Source organism: Polistes fuscatus, unplaced genomic scaffold (genome assembly GCF_010416935.1).
Source record: "Polistes fuscatus isolate 324 unplaced genomic scaffold, CU_Pfus_HIC Scaffold7, whole genome shotgun sequence".
Lineage (NCBI taxonomy): Eukaryota > Metazoa > Arthropoda > Insecta > Hymenoptera > Vespidae > Polistes > Polistes fuscatus.
This window is the reverse complement of record NW_025113151.1, coordinates 4,086,037-4,111,003: the sequence shown is the minus strand read 5'-3', so window position 1 is coordinate 4,111,003 and position 24,967 is coordinate 4,086,037. Positions and strand designations below refer to the sequence as shown.

At 29.5% G+C, this 24,967-nt stretch overlaps 1 protein-coding gene across 2 annotated transcripts in view; it reads right to left on the bottom strand.

Moving 5' to 3' along the window:
- The window catches only part of LOC122523911, a 28,496-nt gene extending 11,449 nt beyond the window's left edge, over positions 1-17,047 (bottom strand). The window contains exon 1 of one of the 2 annotated variants that reach the window (XM_043645878.1): positions 16,945-17,047. The gene's annotated coding sequence lies outside the window, so the exon portion shown is untranslated. Of the gene's footprint in view, positions 1-16,887 lie in introns of both variants that reach the window. The other variant, XM_043645879.1, reaches the window with a different exon arrangement.
- Positions 17,048-24,967: the final 7,920 nt, after the last annotated feature.

Below are 24,967 nucleotides of genomic sequence, written 5' to 3'. Positions count from 1 at the left end.
ACTATATATATAACTTCGACTGTTCTATAAGAATTCTTCTCTTTATCTTACCTACCGCATTTATCTATAATATTTTTAACCTTCTATGGTCCCGTTTAACTTTCAGGTAACATGCTAATTTTTCGACATTTTACCAAATAATTTTAGTTTTTTTAATGAGATGGCATATATATACATCTTAATTCTATAATGTCTCCGAGATAACTAATACCAATATTCATGATGGTTGCTAGTACCATCAACCTGAAATAACAAAATAAAAGCTATGCAAACTGTCTGCAATAGAAGCAAGCAAAACCATTTGTTTCAATTGATATTATTTGTGCTTCTTGATAAAAAACGCGATGTACATTTATGTTTAACGCAAAGTGTAAACTGCTTCGCAAAATTTCACGATTAAGTATTTATACACAGAAGTGCAAACATTATAAGCCGTTGTTAGCTGAGAGTAACACAGTGAATTTATTGTAATAAAATTGTTTAGGATAGAAAATGTTTTTTTCATCTGCATATATAGGTTCATAATTGTTGATTTTCCTTTTCGTCAGGGTTGCGTGAGGGTTGCGTGATACGCAACGTGATACGATACGAGAATAATCAGCAAATGGATATCTACGTTTACAAATCGTTTGATGCAACACATCAATTTTCCACTTCGATGACTATTTCCGTATCAATTAATTTACAATTAGTTCGCTCCGATCAAAGCTTCAAATAATGCATCTCGAAAAATTTTCCTTGTATTTTAGAAGAAAAAGCAAATTGAGGAATAAAAAAAAAGAAAAAGGACAAAAGAATTCAAAATAAGGACTTTTCTCTCTCTCTTTCTCTCTCTCTCTCTCTGTTTTTTTTTTCTAAATAAACATTTCTATATCATAAGAACGTTCGATTTGATCGAACGAAAACGGATACTTTCCTTAGCTGAAATATCAGCCCTATGTTATCATTACGAAAGCTCAATATCAACGTCGAGCTTTCTCGAACCAAAGTCAAGATTTTCTAAAGACCTTGCTTAAAAAACCACACGATCAATGATTCCCACCCTTGGTGACATTGAAAAAATTCGTTCAAAAAGAAAACATTTTACAAAATTGTATTTTGTAGATTGATGAGTAGAGAATAAATTTAATACGTATCATACACATACCTACAAAATATATATATATATATATTACCGGCATAGTGGGAAATCCGGCAATGCTAACAATACCCCGGCATTGTCTGCAAGGCAAAGCATCTTTTGATAAAGTTGGAAACAGAAGAATTTGTACAGACTTTTCCTAAGCATTGAACATAATACTTAGGCTTTCTATAGAACACCAAATGCTTCTTATGTTAGGCAATATTGAAAAGAATACATTATCGGGTAACAGGCATACACAGCATACGCACCCCCCCCACAAACAAACCACACACACACACACACACACACAAAAGCGAGCATGGTGCGGGTTGTTGAAACTGTGCGTGTCGCTATACTATGCATACCTCTATAAATAGAAACTTATACAATGCAGGTGTGTTATTATGTAGGGCCCACTGTTACTTATCGTAGTAGAAAATTATATTATATTTAGACCAATATTCATAGAGATTACCATAGAAAATCTGTATCTTTTGTTCCTTATCGTATCGAAAGATAAGCGGGTTTAAAACGAAATATTTTATATCTGCTCTTTTACTTTACCGAATTTTCATTTGTCATTCTCAAGAATTTCTATGAAATGTGAGAGATATGAATACATTTCCGACTTTGTCGAAAAACGCTTTGCATTGAGGACAATGCCGGGTTATTGCAAACATTGCCTAATTTTCCACTATTCCGGTAATATATATATTTTTTGTAGATGTATTTTAAATATATATATTTGTATATATTATATTCGTACAGTTAATCAATAAATACCTATAAAACTTCTTTTTTATTTCAAAAAAGTTTATAACGTTTCATATATGACAATGCTAAGAAAAATATGGCCCTCGAGACAATATTAAGTTTCATTGTCATTTTCTTCAAACTTTTATATTAATATAATAATTTAAATTAGTAGAATATGTGCCATTATTAATCAATTCGCAATAGCGACCTCTTTAAAAAAAGTGTGTACCTTAGTTGTATTATCAAAATAAAACGATGATGAATATACTCGTCAAACACAGAGTATATATATTAGGTTGGTGCATATGAAATGTTGGATTTTCCTTACATGTAACGTTTGTGTCCTCCCTGCTTTCGTTATTCTTTTATTTTTGGCATAACTTCGTTTATAGTCGTACTGTCGACAGCCAGAGTCACATTTCAACAAAACAGATTTTCTCAAAAATGTTTAATTTTTAAATTTTTTAAAAATTTTATAAGGATATGAATTCAACCGATATTCGTGTAATTTTTTAATATGAGTATAAACTTGGTAATAATGCTGCAAAATCTGCACGCAATATAAACCAGACGTTTGGGAAGAATACTGGTAACGATCCAAAAGTGTATCGTTGGTTTGAAAAACTTCGGTCTCGTGAATTTTCCCTTCAAAACGAACCGCGTCGAAGACCCAAAACGTTCGTGAAAAACGATATTTATTAGAAACGAATTCAACTTTATCTACAAGGAAACTTCCTACCAGAATGAAAATTGATCATACAACAATATTGCGACACTTTTCTGAAATTGGCAAGGTGAAAAAACTGGATAAGTGGATGCCGCACTAACTAACCAAGCGAAATAAGCTGGATCGATTAAACGTATTCTCATCATTACTAACCCAATTTTTTCAAATGAATGAAAATATGAAATTTTGGCGCACCTATCTTATTCACCGGATCTTTTGCTAACTAACCTTCATTTTTTTAAACCTTTATAACAATTTTTACGTGCTAAACAATCTAAAAATGAAGACAGTCTGAAAAAGTCCATATCAGAGTTTATTAATTCTAAAGATCGGAATTTCTTTAAGACCGACATCTGTGCATTATAATCTCGTTGGGAAAAGTATATTGAAGCGAATGGAGCATATTTGGATTAAATAAACAGCTTTTGAAAAAAGAGATATGCAGTTTTAAATATTCACTTAAAAATCCGACCAAATGACTGTTTTATTTTTTTATAAAATTAATAAATTTATTACTCTAACGTTTATTTATTAACTTAATTTGGATATTTAGTTTGTATATGAAATAAAAAAATTAAACTAATCAATTATTTAGAAAAATGATTAGTTAAAAATTGAATCCGCTGTTGTTGAAAGATAATTACATAAAGCAAGGTACAATATGTAATGGCACTTCAAATGGAAACAAAATATGTGTTATGATATCTGCAAAATTTTTTCAATATCACTTAAAAGACAGGCATATAAAAAATTATCGTTTTATTTATAAAAAAAAATTCCACTAAAAGGGCTGATAACAAATTCACTATATCCACATTATCTTTTCAAATAATTACATATTCATTATGTTTCCTAATTACTATTTTAAGTGACTCCTACAATTATATTATCTGCAGCTATTGAGAATTCATAAAGGTATGAGTAGTACTATACATGACTCTTATTATATTATCGAAAAAGTAGTTTAACCCTTGTACATGATACTGTACAAGTTTAAAAAGAAATTGTTTCCATCATTCCATTAGATGAAAGCGAATCGCAGTAATTATTGTTCACAGTGATTAATTGGAATCCATGATAGGAAGAACTGCTGTATCATGTAGGAGTGTTCTGAACGAAAATTTATTTCATCGGTTTTCAAGCCGTCTAAGCGTTCTTCAACCTCTGTTTCACTTCCTTTAGGTCAGCTATTATATATCAGATTGGCTTTGTTCAAGGTAGAATAAACCGTTTTAATGTTTCTTATAAACCTTTTGTTCTATTTTTTATATAATTAAATACATGTGCAGTTTTATAAAATCAATTTCCAAATGTTAATGAGAATCAAAATTTAAATAAAAGCAATTGTTATTTTAATTATTGTTCTTTCAATTAACGTAAACCACCTCTATTTCCACTAAAAAACTACAGCCATAATTAAATGTAAATCACTTTAATATTCATTACTGTAGGATTTGTGAAAAAATTTGGCCGTCTTCTCTGCATAGAAAGTGATCAAAAACGGTGGCATGAAAGCTGGACATCAGCGTCGCAGGAGCAACAAACGCCCTGAAAAGGACTAGCTAAAATGTAACAGTACGAAGTTCTAATAAAAAGAAGAAGAAGGATTATTTGATACCCATTACCATCATTGAAGAACTTCTAGCATGTATACAAAGTGCTAGATTCGACGCATACCTGAAATTTCTGAAAGATTTCAAAATTCGATGATACAATGACTATAAATTTGGATAGATACCAAGAGTGATTATTTCAAGCACTTTCTATGAATATTAATTGTCAAATTATTAGAACGCAAAAGTGTCTATGACTTCGAAACAAGGTCAAATAGGACACATGTTTACATGAACTTCTTTTTATTGTCATCATGTTCCCGTTTACATATTATGACACGTCCTATATTTCTTCTTCTTCTTCTTCTTTCTTTAGTTTAGGCAAATTGCCTGTTTCGTAACGACGTTTTTCTGCCTATTGCACTGTTAAATTGTCGCACCATCGTTTTCGTGGGCGTCCCGTGCTTCTGCGGCCTACCGGTGACTTATCCCGTGCAATTCTGACAATTCTTCCGTTGTCCATTCTGTTAATATGTTCGTTCCATTCTTTTTTTCTTTTTAGTATCCATTCGTTAATGTTTTCCACTTTGCATGTTCTTCTTATATCTTCACTTCTCTCTCGATCCAGTAGTGTTTTTCCAGCTATTCTGCGAAGAACTCTCATTTCGGTTGTCTCTAGTAACTGTTTCGTTTTCGCCGTGTCTGGTCGAGTTTCTGCGGTATGTGACATAATAGGTCTTACCATTGCCTTGTAGATTCTTGCTTTGGTCTCTATGTCAATGTTTTTGTTTCGCCATATTGTGTACTTCAAACAACCCGCTATTCTGGATGCCTTCATTGTCTGTTCTCTTACCTCTGCTTCAACATCACCATATCCTGAGATTTCTATTCCGAGGTACTTAAATCTCATTTCCTGCAGAATAACCTTCCCTTCAATTTCCAGTTTGCATCTTAACGGCGTCTTTGATGTTGTCATGCATTTAGTTTTCTGGGCCGATATTTTCATGTTGAATGATTTGGCTATGCAGTTAAATCGGTGTAGTAGACGTTGTAGATCATCCTCATTTTCGGCCACTAATACAGCGTCATCAGCATAGCATAGGATGGTTATTTCTTCACTGCCCATTTTATATCCTTTTAGCAGTCTTACGTTTCTTATTATTTCGTCCATAATGATGTTAAAAAGCAGGGGACTTAGGGAATCCCCTTGTCGGATACCACGACCTGCATCAATCGGTTCAGTCAAGGCGCCATTTATCTTTGCTTGGATCTTATTGTTTCTATAGATGTCCTCTATGGTCTTGATAAGATTGTTCGGAATTTGCCGGTTATAGAGGAGGTGTATAACATCCTTTAACTGCACTCGGTCGAATGCCTTTTCCAAATCAATGAAACACATATATGCTGGTCTGTTGTATTCAATTGATTTTTCTGTTATCTGTCTTATGATGAAAACCGCGTCTGTGCACGATCTGCCTGATCTGAATCCCTGCTGTTCGTCTTCTAGATTCGTTAAGCTGTTAATTTTATTCGTTATAATCTTTGTCGTTAGTTTTAATGAAGTGTTTAAAAGATTGATTCCCCTGTAGTTTGTAGGCAACTTTTTGTCTCCTTTTTTAAACATAACTATAGTTGTACTAGTTCGCCATTCGTCAGGTATTTTGTGTTGGCATAGTATTTTTTGGATTAGGAATGTTAGTTGTTGTGTGAGACGTTGGCCACCATATTTTATTAACTCGTTTTGGATGCCATCTTGCCCTGAGCTCTTCCTATTCTTTAGTCTTTGAATAGCTGTTTCTACATCACTGGACTCAATTTGTGTGTCGCTTCTGGTTATTATTTCTGGCGTATTTAGTTCCGTTTGAGGTTCTTCTGATTTATAGAGCTCTGTTAGATAGTTAATCCAATTTTCTTTTGTGATCTGGTTTGTTTCTATCATTTCATTGACCTCCTTTCTTTGATTTCTAATAAATCGCCAGATTTGTTTTTGAAGTCCATAGAAGTCACTCTCCATTCTTTTCGAAAAAATCTCCCAATAATTTTGCTTTGTTTGCCTTACTAATGTCGCTGTTTGTTTCCTATATTTTAATTCATAAATTCCTAGTTATTTATACTGTATTCCGAGATAAACTAGTATTGAATTCTAGAAATTCCAGAACCAGATACAAAAACCCTATATTTTGTAAAAATACCCCTGTCAACAGTCATTATATTATTATTGCTATAATTTGTATCAAGAAGACTTGAAGCAATTTCCTCTAATAGAATAGAAAAAATTTATTTTTTTCTATAGAGGGAGAGTATGTTATATTAATTTTTTAGAGAATATAATACAATAAAAAAAAGTGCATTTGTATTATAAAGCGTTTAAAGTTTTTTCTCTTTGCCAGCATTATTATTTTATTAAGAAATCAACATTATTCGCAAGTGATATAATTATTATAAATAGAATAACAAACAATAAATAATAAAAATAAATTTTTTTACGTGCCTGGAACGATACATTTTTCAGGATAATATTCGTCGTACATAAATATGAAGGATAGGAAATAAAGAAAAAGAAACTTTCTCTTTCCGGCATTCGTTTGTTTGGGCGATACCACGTGAGAAATACGTTTCATGTTTCGTCGCATGGAAACCGCTCGATGTTTCTCGTGGATAAATAGATGAATATTCGAGAAGGACCGAGGGGTTTCTAGAGCGATAAGAGGAATATAAAAGAGGAGCGTTTCGGTTCGAACACAGTTCAGTGTAAGTTCAGCTACTGTATAATCAAGAGTTAGTGTTATATTAATAAATTGTTACTTCTGATCGCAGTCCTCACTATTTTTTATAATTTAAACATCCTACAAATATAAAAAATAAAAAAATACAAAAATAATATGAATACCATAAATAACATAAATAATATAAATAACATAAATTATCCTCTTTTGGTGTGCCTGAAACGATACATTTTTCAGGATGAATTTTTACAAAAATGCTGATTATAGTCAGCGTTTAGACCGAAAAGGTTAATGTTCATGGAAGCAACGAATTTTGAAAATGATATTTCTGCATCCTTTTCGTTGAGGAACAAACTTCCTTATTCGAAAAAGGAAAATATGAAAATAAATCAACAGAAAGTTGGCTTCGTCGAGACGACGAAGGAAGGTATGCAAGTGACAAGTAATCGTATCGGAAAGTTTTTGACATCGACGCTAGTTTGACGTGTTGTTAACATGTTTTTTGTACATTGCACACACACACCAGTTTTGAAAGTTTCTTTTCAGTATAGTATTCGCGTTTTAACATTAAGAGAAAAAATTCCATGATATGAGATTAAATGTTTATTGATCTTATTCATGGATTTTGATTCATGCTATTTCTGTGTTTCTTTTATATCATGGATAACAGTTTTCAAAGGTTTTCCATTTTTCGACCAAAAAGAAGAAATTTTTTTTTAAACTGTCACTTTAAAAGTTGTGCTCAAAAATTTTAATAAAATGTGTTACAGAAGTCTTATGAAATTAGTTATTTTGAGGATTTATTAAAAAAATATATTTGTAAGATCTACCGATTATTATATTTATTCAAGAAGTATTCAACTTATAACTAATCAAACTTAAATTTTGATTTTTTCCAAATTGCTGATTTTTTTTCCTGTTATATTTTCAACAAATTTCTATAATGACATATTTTATGATTTTCGTCGAAGACAACTTATAATTAATTAAATTTAGAAGCTCATGCTTTTCTAAAGATTAAAGAATTTCTTAACCCTTTATAAATCTTTTCTAATTTTATTATTAACTATTTATTAACATTAGTTATTAACATTAATTAACAAAAGACCAACTTATTTTAGTACAAGGCAGTAGAATTCTAATATTATATAATTCGAAGGATATGATGTTAATGTTATAGACATTTTAGTAAAACGGAATAAAAAATGCTTTTTTCGAATTGGCTTCATTTTTTAACGAATTATTTTTACAGCATATTTTTTAATGACACACGATTGATGTAGATCTCCCATTTAAATATTTCTACAGTTTTTATCATTCTTTATGAATGACATTATAAAATCACGATTTTTGATGAGTTGTTCACAATTTTCACTTCATTTTACTTTTTATCCGGAAATCGAATAAAGTCAGAATTTCTCATAAATCTAGTATAACAAGAATTTTCATGTAAATTTGAAAATAATTCATTCAATGATTTAAACTATAGAAGCAATATGATTTTATTTGCGCACGAACAAATATGCGTATGAATATAAATACGTATAATTTGTTCTATATAAAATTGTGTACAAAAATTTTAAAATAGATAAAAATCTTTTGTTTGGTTCAATAACAAAACTTTCTTAAAAATTATATTAATATCAAATATTCTATTAAAAATTTCTACAGAATTCTAGAATTTTCGGTCTAACGTACATAGGTACGTAAAAACACATAAACACACACACACAATTATGCGATTATGTTTAAATCTTTTACAGATTGTTTTAAATCCTCAAGTAATTTTTGAACAAAAATATTTGCGAACTCTTCTGGTAGGTAACTTTGTACTTTATATAAATTTAAGATAAATCTATCAATCTGTTTAAATAAAAGAATTGATACTGAGAAACATTATACAAATTTTTTAAGAAACGACAGCGGCAGATAAAACTTGGGACCATATTTCTTCTTTTTTTTTTTAGCTAAAATAATATTTCTGAAATTAATTGTTTGTTACACTTTTTACTATGTTAAAAGCATAAAAAGCTCCCTGCGGTTATATCTAAAAAAAAAAGAAAGGAAAATTAATGGGTCGATAGTTTCACCTTAGCAGCATCGTAAATCGTATCAAATTTCTTCATTCAATATATAACATAAATCAAGTATTACGATAAACTAATACTAAATAGTATATCTATTTTTTCTTATTTTTTTACATTATATTCAAAGTATACCTGCATTTAAAGATTTTTATTATGTCGTAAATGAAATACTGAATAAATAAAAATTCGTCTAATTTGCTCTTAAGTTCAGGAGGATGTTTTAGTAACAGTATCGTTCTTAAATAATTAATTTTATCGTAACTTACTATGTATACAATAATCATAAGAATTTATGTTGTCACGCGAGAAGCGTACGAAAACGTACAAAATAACGTATAACGTAGACTTTTTTCGAATGTCGAAAAACGTCACAAAGGAGAAGTGTCAGGGTAATAAATGGTATAAGTGGTAAAAGTGCCATAAAGATCATCGAAGTGTTAGAAAGAAAAATGCTGTTCTTGACATTTGTTGCCTAATGGCTGTAGGGGCGTAGATGTTATTATTCTCCTATAAAAAAAAAGAGGAAAAAAAACTCTCGAAAAGGTTCTTTTCCGATAATAAATCGTTTTTACTAATAACAATTATTGTATTAAAAATGGAACCAAAAACGCGTGCAAACGCGCTCAGAAATATAAGAAAATAAAGTCGTTAAATTTCTAACTTCAATGGATTAATCTACACTGAATGTATCTTTAAATCGTACGCTTACTATATTTTTTGTTGAAAACTGTTACAATAGTGTATTTAAGATGAAGACAATTGAGAAATAAATGCACTTTAATTATAAGTTTATAATGATTGAATTCAACAAATAGAAAAATAGAATAAAGCTCGTACATTAAAATCGTACATATTGATATATCTGTAAAAATAGGGGGAATATCATGTCTAATGATTGGTCATCCTTTTACTGCTATTTAAATGTTTTTTAATATCAGAATCAGTTTAATATCCATTAAAGAAATAAAAATACAAAGAGACATACAAAAGATAAAAAGACATTAGTTTAAAAATTACATATCTATTAATATACTTCGAGTATTAAACAATTTCGATCAGAGACATACAAGAGAATTAAAAAAAAAATTTGATTAAAAATTACATATCCATTAATATACTTCGAATATTAAACAATTTCTATCAGATATTTTTATACAAGAAAATTTTCAATTGAAAGCCATCGATGTAGAGAAACGTTAAAACAAATATGTTTTAGTTTAATCAATCTAAAGTATCAGTGTAAGTACATTAGAATATTAAATATACCTTAAATGATTATTACTAATCGAAGAAAATGTATATTGAAATCTAGAAAGATTAAGTTTAAATACGACGTTCCGTCTTCTTCGAAATTTAACATTAGACTGATTGCCTTCTATCAAAGTCAGTAAAAATTCTTTTATCGATTGTTATTTATATGACTTTCTAAAGGTTACATATGTATAATGAAATTAATATTCATAATAAATACAATTTAAAATTATATAATATAATATATAATACATTTCCTTAGATTAACCAACAATTATTTAAGTTATATTTAACATTTTAATGTATTTCTAAAAATTTTGATTGATTAAACTAAAATATATTTGTTTTACGTTTCTTCCCAGTAATATCTTTCGATTGGAAATTTTTATCTAATAAAATATCAGATTGGAACTTTAATATTCGAAGTGTAATAATGGTTGTGCAATTTTTAAACAAATGTCGTTTGTTTTTTATTTCTTTAATAGGTTTTAAACTGTTTCTAATACTGAAAATCATTTAAATAGCAGTAAACACAAAGGTTTACCAATTGTTAAACATGAAAAAATCAAGTATTTCTCCTATTTTACAGGTATACCAACATATAAGATTTTAAGGTACAGGCGTTTTTTGTGTATTATTTCCATATTTGCTTAATTCATTTGTTATAAATAAAGCTTTCAAGTTAAATTTATTAAATATGTAATTAAGATATAGTAATTTATTAATTTCTAAATTATCATTGTTCCAAGCACACTCTATCGATTGTTTTTTCAAGCAAAAATTTAGTAAACGTAACGGTGTATGATTTTATGGTACATGCACTCTATTTGCATCGCAGCTTTAAATGCGTTATTAATTTCATTAATCCGATATGTTTAAATAACAGTCAGTCTGTATTATCGTGTATTACCACACATCGCTCCGTAACGGTAGATCTTTAATGGTTTTTCTTTAATATGTATTTTTACTTAAAAATTACATATAATAATCAAAACAAAAAATAGTATTATACACGTATACTGTAAATAAACTTAGAATAGTTATTATTATGCTTTATTAATATAATATGATAATTTTTAACCCTTTCACAATTAGTGCCGGTTATATCCGACATTTACTAAATGCATCACATTAATTTGTAACATTTGCATTAATGATACGTAAATTGGACATAACGCTTTTTAGCATTGTAACACTTAATCTATATTTCCGATGGTTACGATTATATGTCTGAGTATGGGATATATAAATGAGTATGAATACGTAGATTTTAGGAAATAATTGAATATGCGTAAAATTATTAAGAACAAATAAAACATAGACACTTTCAGGGTCATATAAATCAGTTGGACATAATCCAAAATATAAATTTGTATAACAAGTAAAATTGTATATAAAAAAAATACAGATAAGAAAAAATTAATTTATAAGATACAAAGGATTGAAAGAATTAAATAGGGATTGTTTTCGGAAACACAAACTGATCCTCATGTTTTGAGAAGCATAATTCGCAGAGGCTTTTTGACTTCTCCTAATAATGTCGGATACTAATTTAAGGACATTGATGTTGTGCCCATTTTGATAGTTCGTGATCCGAGAACCTCTTCATTTGGATATAATAATAATAAAAAATACAATTTAAAAATAATTTCTTTCCTAAGTGACTTACAAGGAAAGGATATTACTTGTTTTTTGCAGTAGATTTTTTTGAAACTTTATAAATTTGTATGGGTTCATTAGGGCAATAGATCGTACACTCGAGGTTTTAATAACGAACCCTAAGGTAGAACCGCTTCTGAGAAAACTAGGGTAGAAGTTTTACTAGCATTTCTATATATTATTTCTTTAAAACATTTTAGGATACATTGTTAAAACCCTGAGTGTAGAATCTATAGCCCTAATGAACCCATACAAATTTATAAAGTTTCAAAAAAATCTATTGCAAAAAACAAGTAATATCTTCTCCTTGTTAGACAAACATGCAATGAATCGCTTTGATGCTTTTCTTTTCTTTTATGCTGTTAAAGGTATTCGGATACGAAAATGCCGGCCACTGTATCTCTATATTATGGAATCATTCATAGAAGATATCTTTCCTTTCATTTTATGGCATGTAAGAGAACATCATTGTGAACGGATTGTTCCGCGGATGGTGATTAGTGAACTTTGTGGATGCAAATTATAAACTTGGCACGAATCGAAAGGAAATAATTCAAGTAAGAACGAACAAAGTATTGGAATAAAACATATTTCATAATAAATCGTGCGATTAAATCTTTCTTTGGCACATATAACAAGCTTTTCCTTCTTTGGATAAAAAGCCAAAAAAGAAAACAAACGAGAAACATTACTCGTCCTTTTGAATAATGAATGTTAAAATGTTGTTCAAACAAATCTTATTTCTCACCGATGCTAACATTTTAGAGTTCTGAATTTTTCAAAACTATATTAATATTTGTTATGTAGGATTCAACAAGACATTCGATAAGCCTTCAAAAGATAAACGAAAAAAACAGTAAAAAGAAAGAGAAAAGGAAGTAGTTTTGGACCATCATGGTAGATCATCATGTAAGCTGTCTTCTTCAGAGTTTGCGGAAAACCGTTTCACGGTTTCACGGTTCGAATTCTAACCGTATTCGGGTCAAATTCGTGCCAACGAGTAATCCTAAACCATAAAACAAACTTCGCACCAGTTCGATGCCGGATATTCCCTTTCTCCCGTTCGTTTAAAAGCTTTCGTTTCAGAAAAAAGTAACCTTAGAATGGGTTAAGGACAATGACGTTGTAATAACATCTTCTCGACTTTCTAATGGCAGAAGTAATCACAGTCTTCCCAAATGGTTTTAGACGAAATCAAATCCATTTTCTTTAATGTAATGTACAAAAAATACCGTGTATTTTTCCTTCTTTTTGTGTTTTAATATTACGTTATAGCGTAAAAACAATAGCAGATTTTACTTGACATGGCGAATAATTGCTTAATGATCAACATTCAGTTTCTCTGTAATCTCTCGAATTCGTTTTGATAATAGCTTGTGAATCGTTGTTTTTAATAGTTAAAAGATATTTGTAATCTTTTTTATCTTCAAGGTTTTTGTTTCTATCAAGAAATGTTCAGAACCAATTAGCTGTAAATTTGCTAATTGTCTCTCGGTGAAAAACGTAGTATTGATTTCGTCTAGTTTATACTGTTTTATGTGCCAAATTAAACTTGCGCGCGCGTAAAGGAAAATCATGTGAAGTTCTTTTTTTCTATAATTGATTTAAAGACACCAATTTGTCAATAGCAAACAATGAAAACAATAATATAAACAAAAATCAATAGTCCTAATTTTTCTGATGTATTATTACTTATTGTTTACCATAATTTAATAAAAGTTAACTAGAAAAATCAATGTGAAATTCAATATAATAATAACCAAAATTATTTGTGTACCAATCTAATAGCTCGTTATGATTATAGTCTTGTCAAATTATTTTTTAATTATATTCGAGTAATCAGATTCTATAATAAATTTGTTTTCAAAATTTAATCGTGTTAGTTTTAAGAATTTTTGAAAAATAAAAACACTTTTTAAAAAAGTTATAAGCAATAGCGCTTGTTTCAATTTATGTTGAAAAATATCAAAGCAGAACGATATCGTTTGTTTCAATACGTGTCGATAAACCGAAGCGCACCATCAATTGCGCAACACGGTCACCTGCTCTATCACTTTTCAATATGAAATGTGAATAGGGTGATCACGTTGTATGTGACATTTACAAACGGTTAACACATTGTTGACCAATTATTATACACAACAACCTAATGTGTTTCATTAATAGTTTTGACAAGGATTGAAATAAAATATAAGAAATTCAGAATAATTCATAATGTCAAAATTTAAATGAACATAATAAATAATATAATCATTATGAACTTCTATAATTTTACATTTTATTATTATTTCTAGAAATATTTAATGTCGTTTTTGTTTTATATGTTTGTGATGTGCTGAGAATAGAAACAACATAACTTAAAAAAAAAAACGAGGTTAATAATTATTACTAGATCGGATAATTACATAAGTTCCTTTCACTCATACACGTCAGTATACTTGAAATTGATCAATAATCTGTTAATTATATGTTTGAGCTATCTGTGCTAGTATGATTTACAAGAAGTATTTTTCCTCTTAAATCCTTGCTTTTACTTATTTTTGAACTTCGATCTTTTTATTCTGAACATCGAATATAATTAATTTGAAATAGTATAATATTTTGATGAAATTAGTTGTGCAAAGGAAACTCTTTTAGTAAAATACGTTAGTTCGAATCAATAAAAAAGAAAAATTAAACTATTGAAAAAATATCTGATATCTTTTAGGATAATGAAATATATATATATAAATGGAAAATAATACGAAAGCTGTCTCAGGGCATTCTATAGAAAATAATTTCCAACAATTAATATCATCTCAAACGTAATATCGACATTTGTGAAATGAGATTAATTGATAACAACACTATGCCCAAATTTTGCTGTCACGTCATTGGCATTGAACGGCTCTCTCGAATCTCTTCTATACCACTTGAATCATCCCCAATTCACTCTCGAATCCCTTAGCATGTTCGACTGCGTGGGATCGAGTAAACTTGTTCGCTTAGTAGTGACATTGGCGGGGGGGGGTGTAAAGAAAGAGAGATAAAATAGAAAACGAAAAGAATAGACAACGTGGAAGAAAAAAAAAGAAGAAAAATAGAAGCCAATGAATAGTCGTATTGTAGAGGAATGTCAATAATAAAACGACCTGAAAAATATGCGATTCACGGAAGGAAAGAATACAGACGGTTTAAAGGAGTTAAAAAAAGGAGACCAAATAAAAGAGATAAATAGATAGAATTTATCTATTAATTGGATTGGACAATAACTTTTGCATATAGATAAAAATTCTAAAGGATAATTTTGTATTGTTTGATAAGTTCTATTATCAAGCTGTGCGAGTTTTTGGAGATGTATATCGGTACGGTTACAGAGTTATTAAAATTGCTCCAATTATGAGATAAATCTTGAATACGTTGTCCTAATTGCACGCTCGCGCAATTAGTTTTTTCGAATTTAAAGGCGATCGGGGCATGTAGTTACGTTTCTCAGTTTTCAATTATTACAATTTTTATATTAATTACTTGGATAGATAAAAAATGTGTTTAAATATCTTTTCGGTCATCTTATTAAATCCAATATTAAAAGTGAAACTTTTAGGAAAATCTTTGATGATACATTTCTTTATTTTTAATTTTGGCAATTTTTGTTTTGATTAATTACTTCATAAAAAGTTGTCTAAAGTATATTTTAGCCATTTCTCTTTATATTTTATAAGTGAAACTTTTAAGAAAATACATACAAATAAATAAAAGCAAAATGTTGATTTGTTGTTGATTTGATTTGATTTTATATTCTTATATTTACTTGCCTATTGTTTCTTGAATAATCAGAATATCGACTTGCCAAAATCAATATTCCATCTACCAGAAAGACAATCAAATCATTTGAAAATCATCATTCCAAAACATACATACACTACTATCAGCCGTTTCCCTTGTTTTACCGAATTGTTATATACAGTCCTACTAATAAATCTGAATACTCAGAATTGTTCAATTTGTGATTTCATTGTATAGAACTGACAGCAATATTGTGTGAGGATGTAAGTACATATAAAGCATATGTGTCAAGACAGAATACGATAACATAATTGATTAGGAAACAAAAATGTGAAGGTGTTGTATAAATGAACTATAATCTTATTTTTAATCCTTGTGATTTCTTCTAAAATTCATACATAAACACATACTAACGTCAAAACATAACCTATTGTTGTGAATATGTAAAATATCTGATTCAAGAAAATAATAAATTAGGTATTGTGTTAATGAGACATAACCTATTTTGAATTCTTATGCCACCCCTACAATCCAAATATACATACATCAAAATGTCATAACATAACTGATCCCAAGAATATGTAAGTACATACAAAACAGATGTGTCATCGCAGAAAATAAACAACCGATCGAAGAAAATAATTAATTAGTTGTCGAGTAAATGAGCGACTATCCCTAAAATCTAGTCTTTCAGATATACACGCACATAAATGTCAAAATATTACCAATCCTGTAAACTATAAGTACATAAAAAACGAATGTGTCATCGCAGAAAAGAGTAAAATAATTAATTAAAAAAAATAATAAACTAATAGTCGAGTAAATGAGCAGTAACCTAATTTAAATCTTGTAGACTATCACCGCAGTCTGGTAGTCCAGACTTACACGCATACAAACGTCAAAACATAACCACCCGCCATCGTTTTATTGATCCACGATGTAGCACTCTCTCTTTCTATCTATCCTTTCTATCAAGTCTGTCTGCTTTGTCTATCTGTTTCTCTTTCTATACCTATATATGTTTCTATTTCTCTCTTTCTTTCTCTTGCACTCCCTCTCACGCACGAACGCGCACGGACACGTCGACTCTTCGCGTCTCTTCGGCCATCCCGACTGCGTAGTAAACTCGAGAAAGAAATTAATTCCTTTTTTTTCGGCAATAGCAACGTAGGACACACAATCGTCACACAACGTAGACGTTCCGAAATATATTGAAATATAAAAAGATGTTGTTACTCACTAGTAGTTAATAATTTTGTAGTAGACCAGAAGAATATTTGACACGTATGATACTCACTGTATCTATTTTTCTCATCCGAGATCAGCGACGACGATGGTACACTTGAAATCCAGGTGGCGAGACAGGTCAAGACTCACACGGGATACCGAGGCGCGACAGCCATTTTGGAAAGATACTACTGCCCTCTGGACGATTCAGCATAAATTTACTGTCTTTATAGAACCACCCTCTTTTCTACCACCCTCGTGAACTTTTATATATGTATATATATTATATATGTATGCGTGCATGCATGTATACACAGTACGTGAGTGTACTTATCTCACTTCTTTCTCCTTTCTTGATTTCTTTTTCCTATACATTTTTGTAATTTATTTTTTCTTTCGAAATGTTATAGCTACCGCAAATGTTATAGAAACACTCTCTCTCTCACCCTTGGGAACTTTTATATATATGTATGTTAGTTTACTTATCTCATTCGTCGCTTTCTTTTTCTTGATTTTTTTTTATTCTTGATTTTATTTTCTCTTTTATTTTTTTTCTTACGAAATGTTATAGCTGTAAGATTCTTATTATGTCTACCGATGTATTTTTGCAACTAAGTGATTGCGGATTTTGTCGATAGATTATTATTTATATAACCAAGCTCACTTATAGTTGCCAACCCAATAGTATATCGAATTTTATGAGAAAAGTTGCTTTGTTGTAAATTTTTTTTTCATCAAAGTCTTAAAACAATTTTTATAACTGTCAATGACTTAAGATTTTAGAATAAAGTCTGTAGTAAGTTAAAAAAAATTGTTTATGAAGTTACTGTTTTTATAGTGTACCACACTTTTTTGTCCACAGTAACTTTGCTTTATATCAATGTATTTGCATTAGTATACTTATTTCGCTCTTTTTTCTCTTTTTTGATTTCTTTCCCTTTTTTTGAAATGTTATAAAACCACTTTCAGCAGTCCTCGTGAATAACTTTTTTGTAATTATAATGCGTGTTATTAGATAGTTGCATAATTTCTGTCGTATTTTAAATTAATCGAAACCACTATAATTTTGCAGAGACATTATTAAATTAATAATCTATTATAATCAAAAATTTTTCTTTATCTAGTAGCCAGTTAATCAATTTTCAATGAAATAATGTCTTATTTTTTTTATGCAAAATATCAGACACTATATCAGATAGAAATTATACTATAATCTAATATGTATATATGCATGTAAGTGAGCTTATCTCATTCTCTCTTTCTTTCTTGTTTTGCTTTTCCTCTATTTTGTTTTTCCTCTGTTTTGTTTACATTACTGTTTTCTTCCAAATTTTATATCCAAAAAATTTAAATAAGTTATATCTTATCTATAGTATATCGAATTATACAAACGAAGTTATTTTTTGCAGAAGATCAAAGTCTTAAAACAGTATTCATAACCGCCGATGTTTCAATATTTTAGAACAAAGCTTGCAGTAAGGTTCATCGAATTATAACTGTTCAAGGAACTCCCAAGTTAAGAAGTTGAGAAGAGCCGTCAGCGTTGCTTGATATAGCATGCTATACCACTACTAGTACCGTTAGTAGGCTGCAAGCGTTTTGCAAATTCAGCTATAAATTTTGCTGCTCAAACAAGCACCTCTTTCTTTTTCTTTCCGTCATTTTGTCTCTTTTTCTCTCGTATAAGCCGATATAGCATGCAAGCTCCGGGATCGATGCTCCAAAGAGTTTTATCGGACTCGTTGATCAGGAAGAAAGAGCTTTGTCACCAGCTCCGATCTTTCTTTCTTTTTTTACATCTTTTTTATTTCTTTTATTTTCTTTTACTTGCGAGAAAATATTTCAGACTACATTTATCTCCGGAAATATTGTTTTCCAAACTTTTTTATTTTCAAACTGACAACAAAAAGAGTTTTTCAATTGAAAGTACGATCTCGATTCGTATTGGTATTCTTTTTTAAATATTTCTTTACTACGTATATTGTAGTCGTTGTGAGTTTTTATGTATTTTAGATAAGAAAACACTGATCGAAGTTTTAGTATTCAATGAGAGTAACGACGAACGATATTCTCAACTGAAATCTAGCTTTCTAATTCATATTATACTTCTGTAGAAGTTTCGTTCTTGTCGATTCTAATATCGAGCTTTTATGACGAGCGTGATCGAATGTCCCTAGAGAAACTTTAAAACTTTTCCCGAGTGCGTAGTTTTGTTAGTGGTAAGAGTAAAGCTTCAGGGAAAGATCCCAACCCCCTAGCAATGGCTTTTGGTCAACGATGAAATATTGCTTAGGAAGGAAAAATACTATAAGAAAAAGAAAAAGAGAAAGAAAAAGAGTGAGATAGAGAGAAAGAGAGAAAGAGAGAGAGAGAAATGTAGAAGAAAATGTCAGAAAAACAAACTTACCCTTTTTCGATTTATTTTCTTCTCTATCGATAAAAACGTTTGACTTATTTCTTTTCTTTTTTTTCGAGAAAGTAATCAACGAGGTCTTTGTTTTATTCGCTTTTTTTCTCACGAGATTTCGTTGCTTGCCAACGCGATAAAATGCGAGGAGTCGAGATTGCTTACACCTTAATTTAGCACGATCTTAAACGTTTTAATTAAAAACTTGACTTCGTCGACTTGCCGGTTAGATAACAGGACGACGAATTAATTTCATTTATTAACTACTTCAGGGGCCGAAATTTTTCATTTTATTGATATATATATATAACGAGGCAGTTTTTATATTTTATTTTTATTTACCATAAATAAAGAAAATATAATATTAATCATCTCATGAGAATTGGGATTTATTTTTCTATTAGAAAATTTAGTAATAATTCTATATTTATCTATGTAACTGATATTTCATAATGAAAATAATTTTCCTATGGGAATTAAATTTCCATATATGTATTAAAGACTTGGAAAAGACTGAAATATTTCGAAAAATGTTATTATCGATTTTATTTTATTTTTCGTAACGATCATAAAAGTTTGGTATCGGAAAAATTTTTATTATAAAAAAAACTCTGTTAAAAGAAATAAAAATGTTCACGGTGATCAGAAACAATTGTTTTCTGTCATCAATTTTAAAATTATTTTATTTCTTTAATAATCTTCGACGAATTTAGAGAACAGTTTAAAATAATTTTTAAAAATTTGTAGTTGTGTATAGATTGTAAGCAAGATTTCGTTCGATAATCGTTCATTTTGACAAATTCTTTGGCAAATGGCTTGTTCTCAGTGATTGTGTACAATTTTGCAGGCAAATATCTTTTGCTTTGATTTAGAGCGAGAAATTCGAAAGTCTGAAAAGAATAATTTTCAAGCTATATTACTGAAGATAGATTCTCATTGTTATAATAACTGAATTTGAGAGGAAAGCATTCATCTTGAACAAAGACACTTGACAACTTTTCACTTTTGACTTGGTCTTTCTCACTCTTTCTGTCTCTTTAACTTTTTTTTCTTCCTACCTCTGCCTCTACCATCCTCTCTTCATCTTTTTCTTTCTATCACTTGTCTTTGCTCTCACACAGTTGTCTCCGTTTTCCATTGAAGAGGAAGTATCATCTTGACAACCGATCGTAGTACTCGTGTTTCTGGGAAGCTTGATTCTCATTAAAAATTCACGCGGGCCAAACGGAGGAGTATCCCGAGGCTTTAATCAATCGTGAGTCTCGACCCACTTAAACCGGAGCATTCTTGTTTTGCATTTCATGAGAATTAATGAGAAATAGAAGGTTACATCGAAGGATTCCCTAGAGTTCTTCGTTTCTACACACAAGGATTCCTTTTGTGTTCAATAGTAAACTAGAACTTCCAATTTCTGAAAATATGCTTTATATTTCAACATTATTTTTGTTCGAATTAATGTTATGCATTTACAAGAATGTGATTACAATTACAGTTAAGTAAGATTATTGATTTACAAAATTTAAAATACGAATTAATTTTAATTAAAGTGAAATCTAGCACTTTATCTGATGCTTCTTGGGTACAGACAAAGTTCGCTGGTAATCATTTCTTCCGACGAAGTTTTCTTGTATTGATATGAGGTATCTTATAGGACTTTCCTTCTTTAATCAATATAATTGATTTCAAACACATATGTAAAGTTATATAAATGTTATCAAACATTTCTCTGTCTAACTCGTTATACTCATTTTGAACGCATTTAATCAGTTCATTAATTGTATTCAGCGAAGTTTCATTTCTCACAAATTGTATAGAATTGAAGAATTCTAGATTCAGAACGTTAAAATCTTGTTAGGATAGGTTTAATGATGGAAGATATGCACTTAAAAACTTTCTTTTGTTTAGAGGTATCGAAAAGTGTATATTTAGAAATAAGAATAACGCAAGACAGACTACTGATCGATCATGGACGATTCAAAGGAATATGTTTAATTTTAGTCAAATTTTCCAAATAATCCTTGCTTTTTCTCCGGTGTTTTGATGTGTTTTGAAACATTTGCAATGATTGTATCTTCATTTTATTGTTTTCGAGCCACCTATTAAATACTAACTATAATCAAACGATATACTTCAAAATCAGATTAAGCCTTTTTAATAGCACCAACTTTGACCTTTCTTGTATTGTAAAAATTTTTGCAATATATCGTTACGTTCATTATCAGTTAAATGTTTTAATTGGGTACTGCTTTTTTGCATTCCAACACTACTTTTACAGAAATACGAAATTTCCTAAAAACACACACAGGGAGTATTACTTTATTTTATTAAAAAATACAATATTTTTCTTATTACAAAATTTTCAGTTACAACAACAAAAATATCTGCACAATAACATCCATTATTTTAAGAAAACGGTCAGCTACAAACTAAGTTTACTTGATTATTCGGATAGAGAAAGTACATTTTTCGATTTAATTGCTACACTAGAAGTTTGTGTAAATAGAAGAGGATTTATTGGAATATTTATTGGACAAAAACAAATAAGAAGAAATAAGTAAGAAAATGTAAAGTATATACCAAAGAAATTAGTAATAACATAATATGTCTAATCTGAATATATAATTTAATGGATGTATAGGACCGTATGAATGTGAGCGTTAGTTGTTAAAATAGAATTTTAAAATTAAAATATTATGAACCGTCAAGTTTAATTGATTGATTGAGCCAATAGAAATAGGAAAACCTTATTGGCTCGTCCGAGAAAAGCATGACGGCATAAAAACCATAGATTATTATACAAGAATACAAGAATTAACGATATCCAACCAAACGTTAGACACGTGTCTCACCTCTCGATCGCTATTCTGCTTCTTGCAGCTTACCTCGTTTATACAGTGACTCATGAAAGTATTTGAACACTTATCATTAAATATTTTATTAATTATAATAAGTATATTATACAATACTTACCGTCATATTATTAACATTGGATGAATGTATGACTCTCTAGATTATATAGGTAAAGTTTCAAGCAATTCGAAATGTATATATATAATAGTTATGATTTATTTCTTACAAATGTAAAGATTGCTGAAGCCACAAAAGTATTTGAACAGATAACTTTTAAGTCTTTAATATTTATTAGGATTACCTTTGGCATGAATAACATCTTGTAAACGATTATGCATATTCTTTACTAACTTTTCTGTAACACTTGGTGATATGGAACTCCATACTTCGAGTATCATAACTATCATCATCTAATCATAATTATTGTATAAAAATATATTTCAATTTGCTTGAAACTTAATCGATATAATCTAGAGAGTCATACCTTCACCCAATGTTAATAATATGACGATAAGTATTGTATAATATACTTATTAAAATTAATAAAGTATTTCATTGCAAATATTCCAATAATTTCGTGAATCACTGTATGTATTATATATAGAGGTATAGAAGGTGCCTAAACCTCGCTCGTATAAAGAGATATAGGGGTTTACCTATACCTTTCTGTTCGTTTATTTCATCTTACAAGAGGTCTATAGGTTTAACCTTTATCCTCTGCGTTTTCCTTCGTTGCAAACTCACTTCAAAGGATACGCGGATTCCTTCAGTCTGGAATCCTTTTGTATTAGGATAAGGATGCGTGGGATAGTGCTGGTGTTGCTGACTATGCGTCTCGTGCGATTTGATAACATAATGATCTCTTTTCAGCAAAGATGTGTCCTCGTGGGGATCCAGTGGAAGAATAAGAAGAACGCTATCGTTAGCTGGCTCAGCAGGGCGCGTTTAGAAACGGCATGAAGAGTGGGGATGTGTTGACAATTGGTGCTTAGGAAGTTTCGGAATAATTGAGACGCGTATTTTAAATATACACCAGACATTCACGATCGTTTCATATTGTACAATCTTTGACATTAAAATTTCTATATTGAAAACGCTCGAACCAGCTTTGTGCTGCACATGATGAATCATATCCATAAATATTATAATTTTTCTTAACAGTTTAAGTCGAATTTTTGCTTTTTTATAATAAAATTTCAATGCATCGAATTTTTTATTTATTTCCATTTATTTCACGATGACTTTTGACCGAATAAGCGAATACTACAATTGTCTTGTAATTATTCTATGTTATTTCACCTTTCAAACGGACGCAAGTTTTGCTAAATCCGACTAATATTATTTGAGTAACACGATTTCAAATCTATTTACGAGAAGAATACGAAAAAACATTTTCCCGAGCCCAACATTACTATCATGAACTACAGATTGATTGAAACTAATTTAAATAGGTTTGCGTTCAAATGTTATTGCGAAACACTATTGAATAGTATTGATTCAAACACGTTTTTGTTGGGCTTTAGCAATCGACCTTTGAAAATAATTTAAAAATGACTAAAAAGTTATCAGCTTACATAATTTAATTGTATTATCAAACAAAAATTTAATTAATTGGAATCCCATTGAATTTATAAATAATCTTTTATACCAGTATTTTAATCCAGATAAGTCAAATACCCGACAAATATATTTTCGGTGTATCGAATTGTACTATTCATTTAACTTTTAATCTTAAAGTATCTTGACAAGCTTTCAATATATGCTACCTTTTAATACATTATCTTTCTACATTCATCCAATTCAACCTCACTCGACTCGGAAACATCTATGTTTGAGAGAGAGATCTCGAAAAATCGTGAATTTAATTCTACGCAAAATTAAAATCGCCAAATTATTTAATAAACTGTGTAGGGTTTAGAATTTCTAAATATTCTTTAACTCTCTATTGTACTCGAATTTGATCTTGTCCATTGATGTATTTATTAGAAAGTAATTTACATAGTTTTTATTAAATTTTAACATCCAGTAATATATATCGAACATAATACGTATTAATATGCAAACGCTGAGATTATAGTTAGATCTAATAGTTTAATAATTTTCATTACCTCTGTAAAAATGCATTTTTCCAACACATCTTTTGCAAAATTGCATTAGAGACGCATATTTTCTAATTCAAATTTCAAGTTATAAATAAATGAACACGTTCACAAATAATTGTAGTTTTTATTGTCTTAAATTTGATGCTTATTTTCTAATTTTATTTTATTTAATAATGGTTGAGAAATACACCATTATAACGTAATTAAATTAGTAATACTAATTTGTACTTAAATTATTGTCTTCGTCGTTTAGCATTATGAAATTTTAATCTTCAAATTAATCACAAACAAAGATAAATTCACTTCGTATTATTGTATTATTTAAATTAGGAAGTAAAACGGTAGAAACTGTATAAAATTAAAACCATGCTATTGATTAAAACACAATTAGCGAGTTTATAGCTTAATATTGTTTCCCAAAAATTTCCTAATGGAAACAAAAACTTGAAAGATGTGGAGAGTTCAGAACGTCATTTAATTGTATAAAAAAGAAAGATTTAATAATCATTATTAAAACGAATTACTATAAAATAAAGTAAGAAAGTTGCAGAAGAGAACTTAACGTTGATCATTTAAAAAGATATTCGATATTTAATCCATATAAGTCTTTAAATTTAATATTAAAAATACCCGTAATTATTTTTGCACGAACCTAATATATATACAATAATCGTTTGACCTACATACCTATACTGATTGGATTTTAGTTTTCAAATATAATTTAAATTTAAATT